At 43.4% G+C, this 8304-nt stretch overlaps 1 pseudogene; it reads right to left on the minus strand.

The window, feature by feature from the left end:
• Positions 1–6769: 6769 nt before the first annotated feature.
• Positions 6770–8049, minus strand: LOC133147965 (transcription factor Sox-1a-like; annotated as a pseudogene).
• Between the last annotated feature and the right edge of the window lie 255 nt (positions 8050–8304).

Below are 8304 nucleotides of genomic sequence, written 5' to 3' on the forward strand. Positions count from 1 at the left end.
TGAATGGCCCATTTTAAAACTTTGTCCTTATATTAGGCGCACCGGACTACAAGGCGCACCATTAATGCATCATGTCAGATTTTTAATCCAAATCAAATTATTCTCCATTTTATCTTTTTTATTTCAACTTCAGACGGAACAAATTACTTTCTAATCACAAAATAATGATCCATAGTCTTTTTGATTCATGATTCATCGTCTTCAGCGGGCCACTTATGATTGATTTCATGACACAATGCTTCGGGCCAGTTTAAATTTAGGAATTTGGTCCATATATAAGGCGCACCAGACTATAAGGCGCACTGTCGGGTTTTGAGAAAATGTTTGGTTTTTAGGTGCGCCTTATAGTCCGAAAAATACGGTACATTTAGCCATATTATTTACTCATGTGCCTTTTCGCCTTTTGCTCATTTTGTTTCCACGTGTTCTTATCATCCCGGTTTTGGAGCCTACTTGATGATTATTTGCTTTACTAGCGACATTTTTTTGGGCACTGCCCATTGCCCACCCAAGTCTGTCCCTGACACTATCAAATCACACTTTGCAGTGCCTTCAAATGCAGATCTACAGTCAGTACGTTTTGGTCACATGATCGGTATTTGTCCACCATTTTGAAATGTTTGAGATTCGTCGGCTTAGCTCAGCTTGAAAATAGACAGTGCTGTCCGGGCCATATCGGGCCCCTGGGCCTTGGGTTTGACACCTATCATTTATGGCTCAAACATTATTTTCGTGTCCGGGTGAGGGATGTCAGAAGGGCAGAGATTGGCTTTAGGGAAATACTCTGAGGTCAGACACAATTGTATCATGCTGTCATTGTGCGTGTGGGCGTGTGTGTGTGCGTGTTTGAGTACTGTTTGGGTAAAACAATATGCTAATCTCTGGCATGGAGTAGAGGGATTTGTTGTATAAAAAGGAGCGAGAGACGGGCATGCTTGTTAGCGATAGCTTGGCTGAAGATTCCCACACACACACACACACCCACCTCACTGATCCACTTATGGACAGTGAGTCTATTTTGTCGTGTGTGTGTGTGAGAATGTGGATGCTGCATGCTAAATTGTAAAATCTCCTCTGACCAGGTGACTCCGCCCCACTACACACACACACACACACACACACACACAAAGTTGCATCCTGGCAACCTGGTCACCCATTGATTATAATGATGGTGTGCATAAGGTTGACCTTTGTAACCTTAAAGCAGCCAAAGCTTAAAAGGCCAAATAATAGATCATCTTATGTTCTCCACCCAATAATCAACCTTCAGTTGACACTTTTTGATGAACTACTTTTCAACAGAGAACATGTAACATACACAAATGCACGCCCCCCCCCCCCCCTCACATTGCATGTCAAACAGCACCTAATTCTCGTGCACTCAGCGGTGATTGGCACTAATTGAGCTGTGTTTATGATGGCCACGGCGATGGGAGGTCGCAGAGACTTGTCACCTGCAGTCTGTAAGTGACACACTGTGATGGTTCACTGGCCTTGGGGCTGGCAGGGGACCTTTTAACTCCAGTGATTAGCCTGAGCCTGAGTTGCTGTGATAATTATGCCACATTTCTTGTTTCTCTTTACTCTGGCGCTCTTTTCCCCCCTCTCTGAGCTGAAATGTTGTTGCAGGTAATTGCTCCTGCACTTACAAGTGGCTTTGAGCTCGCCAGTCACCGCAATATTAATTTTTTTTTGAAGTAGCTACGCTTGTTTACACCTTTACTATAGCTAATTTCTACTTGGAGTATTGTAGTTTTTCATTAACGACGGCCATTCGAGAACATAATACGTACCAAGTGGCATGCATTTGCAGCACAGGCAATTTATCTACTCCGGTAACGAACCGTAATATATAGATATAGCTATCTACACTACCGTTCAAATGTTTGGGGTCACAAAATTGTTTGGGTGACCCCAAACTTTTGAACGGTAGTGTATATATTTATTTGGATAATTATTTATAGATTATATATATAATCTGTGTAAAAAATCTTATAATATATATGTATACTTATATTCATAGATTATATATAATCTTATACAAATATAAGATATAATTTATAATATTTAATTCATAATATTTTATTATAATAATATTTACACTACCGTTCAAAAGTTTGGGGTCACCCAAACAATTTTGTGACCCCAAACTTTTGAACGGTAGTGTACATCATGTGGCAAAATGGCCGCCCCCTGAGATGAAAAAAAACCCAAAAAACACTGGTGAATTTTCTATCCTAGTCTTCAATGAATTTTGAGGTAACATTAGAGCCCAGTTTGCATTTTTTTAAAATAAAAACCAAACTAAATGGATTTTTTTTAAATTTCAAATTCAGTCAATTTCATGCCTAAATAACTGCTGAGCTTTTTCATTTTAAAGCCAGTGCAACTTAATGTCAGTGACTGCTGAGGGATAACAATTCATTTTATGGCAAGACCTTATTTCTCCATTTGCATCTTGCTGACAAATAGTTGAAATGATAATTATTGTTAAATATATTGAAAGAAATGAAATGTGCCAACTACAACCACAACAATGAGACCGTCACCTGAGCAATTTAAGGAAACTAAATAACGCGTTAAAATGGGACAAATCGAAGCCGGGCAATTTGTTACTCCCCATGCAAAATGTACAGATCTATAAATAGAACAAAAGCTAACCAATATTATGTTGAGGTGAGTCACACTCTACTCATCATCAAATGAACAACTAAGATAATACGGTTGCACAAGTGTGCACACCCTCTCGGAACTGGGGCATATGGCTCTGTTCAAACTTACCCAGTCACTTGATTGTTCATGTGTCCATCACTTCTGTTTTCACTCATTCATTTGTCATTTACATCCACACTCAATGTGGTATTCATAATTCTTTTGCAATTCATCATGGTTTTGGCCCATCAGTAACTCCCCAGTGCCCACGTAAGCAGATGGTGCAAGATGATTATAGGTCCCCTGGGGAGATTTGTGGGGGGGGCGCTCCCTAATTGATTGTCATGACAGGCTCTAATTGAATAAAACAACGTGTTGGAACAACACTCGCTGCACTCCATTTGATGTTTAGTGACTTGGTTAAACCCCGTCAAGGCGGCCGCAACTACCCGGTTTAGCGAGTTTGAAACCAATCGAGACTGGGAGCCTCTCCGATGGTGCATTCTGATGGTGACTCAATGCCGTGAAGGTCTCATGTTGAAAATGGTCATGCTGTTTTGAAAGACAACAGAGACTGAGGCGACTGTGTCGTGGAGGGAGTCAGGCAGCGAGCAGCTCCAATAGTTAGAAGCAGGTTGAGGGATGAGGAGGGGGTTCTTGGATTAGGAGGCTGGAAAATGGTTAAAACGTGTAATTGCACGATAAGGCCCCCTCATGAAGAATTTGCCTGCCCCGTTGCTATTTTCAATGGCCGCCCCGCTAATCTCCCCGCGCCACATTCGGTCTTGTGCAATCGCCCCCCCCCGTAATCTCCCGTGACAGGACGGCGTCCAACGACGGAGGAGAAGGGGGGGAATATGCATAGGAGTGATAAACTGATTACCATGATCCATGTTTAGGACAGGAAGAACATGCAGGCATGCATGGTCCATATGTGAATCCTACGCTGAGTGGGAAGAGATGCCTGACGTCAGCAGACAAAGACAGCATTTGATGACATCACTGAAAATTTAGGAGGAAGCTGGGAAATATTTCACTCATGTTTGTCATGAGACAAGTTTAGGTGCTACTTCAACCTTGAGTACCGTTTTTGTCCATGTATAATGCGCAAAATTTATTGTCCTAAAATCTGGGGTGCGCATTATACATGGAAAAAAACGGTAAGTCTTTTAAGGAAAGCACAATATTGTGGTATACAGTAATCCTTTGCTACATCGCGGTTCGTTTATCGCGCCTTCAGTCCATCGCGGAATCTTTTCCAAATTAAAAAAAAAAAAAAAAAAAAATTCAAAATAAATATATAAAAGTTAAAAGTTTTAAAAGAGTTCTAAAAGAGTTTTGCTGCATATACAATACATATGTCACACACACACACACGTATCATATTATATTATGTATATATTATTTTCTGTCTACGTATTAATATAGTATTTACATGTTTGAAGCTATTATTTAATGTTGTAATGTTAACATAATGCACTTATATGGTTTAATATACACATTGATACACAAAAAAAGTTATGTTAAAAATGAGAGAGTGACATATACTTTGCGGATTTTCACATATCGCGGGTGGTCTTGGAACCAATTATCCGCGATTACTGTATACTTCATATTTGAAAACTTTAATCACCAAATAGGCCGTCAATAAAGGGGGGGGGGTAGGTGCAAACAAGGTTATTATTCCAGAAGTTTAAGCAGAAAGAAGATAACTGATATAGCCTGACTCACTTGCAAGAGCTGACTCCAGGAGTCCATGTGTCCCTGAAACTCATTAAACTACTATAAAATTAGATGATGATTGTGCGCAGCAAAGAAGTCACAGAGCAGGGAGGGAAACATCTGCAAAGTAGCTGAGCCTTGGAACGTACCATGTGACCACCAAACGCATTGATAAAAGCCAAATGATTTGTTCCAGATCAAGTGGCATCATTTTGATCCGAATAATCTTTTAGCCTGTTTTGAACTGACCTGCAAAGTATGACATTTTGCAATTCTTTCTCAGTTATTGCATTTATTTTCTCATTTCAATTTTCGGGGAGCAACCGGATTTGCTGTGCTGAAACTGAAAGTTTTGTGCCACGTGTAGTATTAATTGCTATGGCGTTATCTCAACACAGACAGTAAAACTTTCTCACTTTCATCTGGTGACGGAGCTGTTGATTTTTTTTTTTTTTTTTTTTTGAATGAAGGTGCAACACTGCCACACTCAGCCAATCATTTTAAAATGATCATGCCTCCCTAATTATTTTATGTACAGCCTTGTGCTATTTACTGATTTCTAATGAAACCATTCAAAATAATTCATTATTAAATAAGTACCCATTTTTTTCAACTGATTGAGAACAAATAATAAATCGTCAAATTTGCTATGAATCTTTAAATGGCAAGTAATAATCAATGAAACTGTGCAGTGCGAATGTTTTCCTTGAATAATGAGAAAATGATTAATAAAATCACATTTATTAATAGAGATCAACCATGCAGCATTGATACGCAATAGAAATGGATTCGGTTATTAAATCTGATAGCAACCACAACAGATAACTGATAAATAAATAAACATTTATAGAGGGGTTTATTTCCATTTATTTTTTTCCCCGAAAAAAAAAAAAAAAAAAAGGCCAGTCGCAGAATGAGCCCAAGAAGCGCTATTTGGTTTTCGCTCAAGGAAATGTAGGTCACTATATTGTTGTCAGAAAATCTTGGGAAGGTGGCGGTGCATGGGGAATGGAGAAAGAACAGGCGTCCTGCCAACAAGCTCCATCCCCCCCCCCCCCCCCTCCCCACATCATTCCCGAAGACCCCTCTTGGCGCTCACACTCAAAAGCATGCACCCCCTTTCGCATACAGATCGATCAAACACTTGTCAACTAACTCGTTTCCCAAGCAACAAGTCTGCTCAGTGGCCAGTTAGCAATGACCTTGATGACACCGAGAATTCAGATTGCTGAGGTTATGACGTCATCTTACCATTAAGAAATGCGAACGGAACGAAAGAGCTGGCTTAAGGCCATGCTTGCAATGCTCTTATTAAAGCTCCAACATTGAAATATATCATTGAAATAATAAATACATTTGTATTCATGGCTTAGTTGTTCGGTTGAAGTAAATAGAAAGCAAAGCTTTATGGGAATGCGGTCAACTTGCACGTGTCTTTTATTGTGCATACAAGAGAATGAAGAAAAAATATCAGACGGCAAATTTGTAACATTTTAAGTGCTAGTAAATGTTATAGAAAGAAACCATAAGAATCATGACATGAATTATAATAATGATGACGTGAAAACTGCATGTGTTCAAATGTAAAATACAAAATAATCGTATACGTGTATAAGAAAATGTTATTGCCCAATTAACTTATATATATATATATATATGAAAATGTTAAAATGAAAATGTTATTACCCAATTCACTTTTGTCATATATATATATATATATATATATCTCGCGGGACATTTTGTTCTGCAAGCAACATTTTCTGTAAACGAGGCATAGCTTCACTTTCATTTTCATTTGGCGCAATCCACTTCCATTTTGTGGCAAAAATAAATAACCCAGTGGTGTGAAAAATACTTTGGAAATTGAGATGGAAAAATCGAGTTTCTCCTTCTTCTGACAATACGGTTGCATAACGCGCTTTCAATAGGCATATTTATTCACTATAAACCACAATGACAACAACAAAATCAAATCAGCACCGACCGAGTACAAGGAATAAAATTTGAAATCAATTGATATTGCTTCCTGGAAAGTTTTTTTTTTTTTTTTTCAGAACACGATTTGTACGCCTTTTCGTTTAGCTACTAAACATTCAGCGCCTGAAATTCCACAAAAGCGTCAAAAAAAACTCTTATAATGCAGCCGACCTGGAGGATTATAATTTAAACCGTGCGAAAACTTGGCAACATGAGCACAAATAAATTAGCGTGAGCGTTCTGTCGCTTGGCCAGACAAAAGAAGAAAAGATTTGGGGAGCTGGGGAGAAAAAAAAAAAAAAAAAACTTCGTTCAAGGTGATTGCATTTTCATGGCGCCTTAGTTTACACGCGACCGGTAGCGGCCCACTACCCCTTGGACTTTTTGGTTGAGGTTTAGTGCTTCTAAACCGCTCAATTTAAATGTGCGTCAGGGGTACCGTCCCGTTCACGTGGGCGCTGCTCCCCGTGTAGTGCTGCGTGTGGAGTGTGGTAGATTGGAATCGAGCACTCGGTGCTCGACTGTGTGGTCTGTCTGTATTGAGAGTCGGGGAGATGTTGACTGAGCGGGCAGTAAAAGATCGACTTGTACTGCATCCTTGCCTCCGTGTATTATTGGTGAAACAACCAGTAAGCAACCCACGGTTAGTGACAACACTACAACAGTGTATCAGAGCATAAAGCCACAACATGGAGCACGTGCAGGCGCCCCTGCACGGACGAGTCACTCGCCGCCTCCCCGGTGGGCAAGTACATGCTGATCATGTCCCGCAGATCCCCCGAGGGGCACGGCTGACGCGCCGTGGAGACCGGGGGACTCGCGCTCGGCTCCGACTTCACCAGGGGGCCAAGAGTTCCCCCGAGCGCTCCCCCGAGTGCTCCCCCGAGCGCTCCCCCGAGCGCTCCCGACACTGGTGACACGCCGGCGCTGTGGTGCTGGTGCGTGAAGCCCGTGATGCCCCCGTAGACCGGCGGGGAGGCGCTCATGTAACCCTGCGAGTTCGAGATGGGGCTGTAAGATAAGGCGCTCATGTCGTACCTGTGCACGGCTTGCGGGTTGTGTGGGTGCTGGTGCGGATGCGAGTGCTGGTGCTGGTGCGTGTGGTGGTGCGGGTGAGCGCCCACGCCCGAGTGTTGCGTGTAAGCCAGCTGCGCCTCCTGCATCATGGCGTGAGCAGCCGCAGCCGCGGCGGCCACCTGTCCAGAGTAAGTGCCGTTCGGCCAACCGTTGACGTGCGCCGTGTACATGCCCGCACTGGAGCCCAGGGCCCCCCCGCCGGGGCTCTCCAGGCGCTGTCCGACCGCCGGATTGCCGAGGAGCCCACCGGCGAGCGAGTATTTGTCCTTTTTGAGCAACGTCTTGGTCTTCCTCCGCGGCCGGTACTTGTAGTCCGGGTGCTCCTTCATGTGCATGGCCCGCAGCCGCTTGCGCTCGTCGATGAAGGGCCGCTTCTCGGCCTCGGTCATCACTTCCACCTCGGCCCCAGCCGCTTGCTGATCTCCGAGTTGTGCATCTTGGGGGTTCTCCTGGGCCATCTTGCGTCGCTGGCCACGAGACCACACCATGAAAGCGTTCATGGGTCTCTTGATTCGCTCCTGGGGGACTTTGGTTCCGCCGCGCCATGCCCCCCGGGTTGGACGGGTTGCCATGCTGCACCACGGTGGAGTGCAAATCGCTCTCCATCATGATGCTGTACATTCACCTTGTCTTGGCCGAATCAGTCAGACAGGCAAAAACATTCACCCTTCACCTCGATGTCTCCCCCACTCCACCGCACCCCACCCCCCGCGGACACTGATCAAGTGGAAGTCGCGGGTCTCAGAGGGGAACTTGCTCCTTACTCCACGTGTTGGACTTTTTCTTGTCATCCGTCAGCCTGGGAGCCCAGCATGCGTGCGCCACTTTGCTCCGAGCTGCGCTGGCAAAACTTGGTGTGAGCGTGCCCGGGCCGCC

The sequence above is a fragment of the Syngnathus typhle genome, linkage group LG2 (assembly GCF_033458585.1).
Source record: "Syngnathus typhle isolate RoL2023-S1 ecotype Sweden linkage group LG2, RoL_Styp_1.0, whole genome shotgun sequence".
In the NCBI taxonomy this organism is placed as follows: Eukaryota; Metazoa; Chordata; class Actinopteri; order Syngnathiformes; family Syngnathidae; genus Syngnathus; species Syngnathus typhle.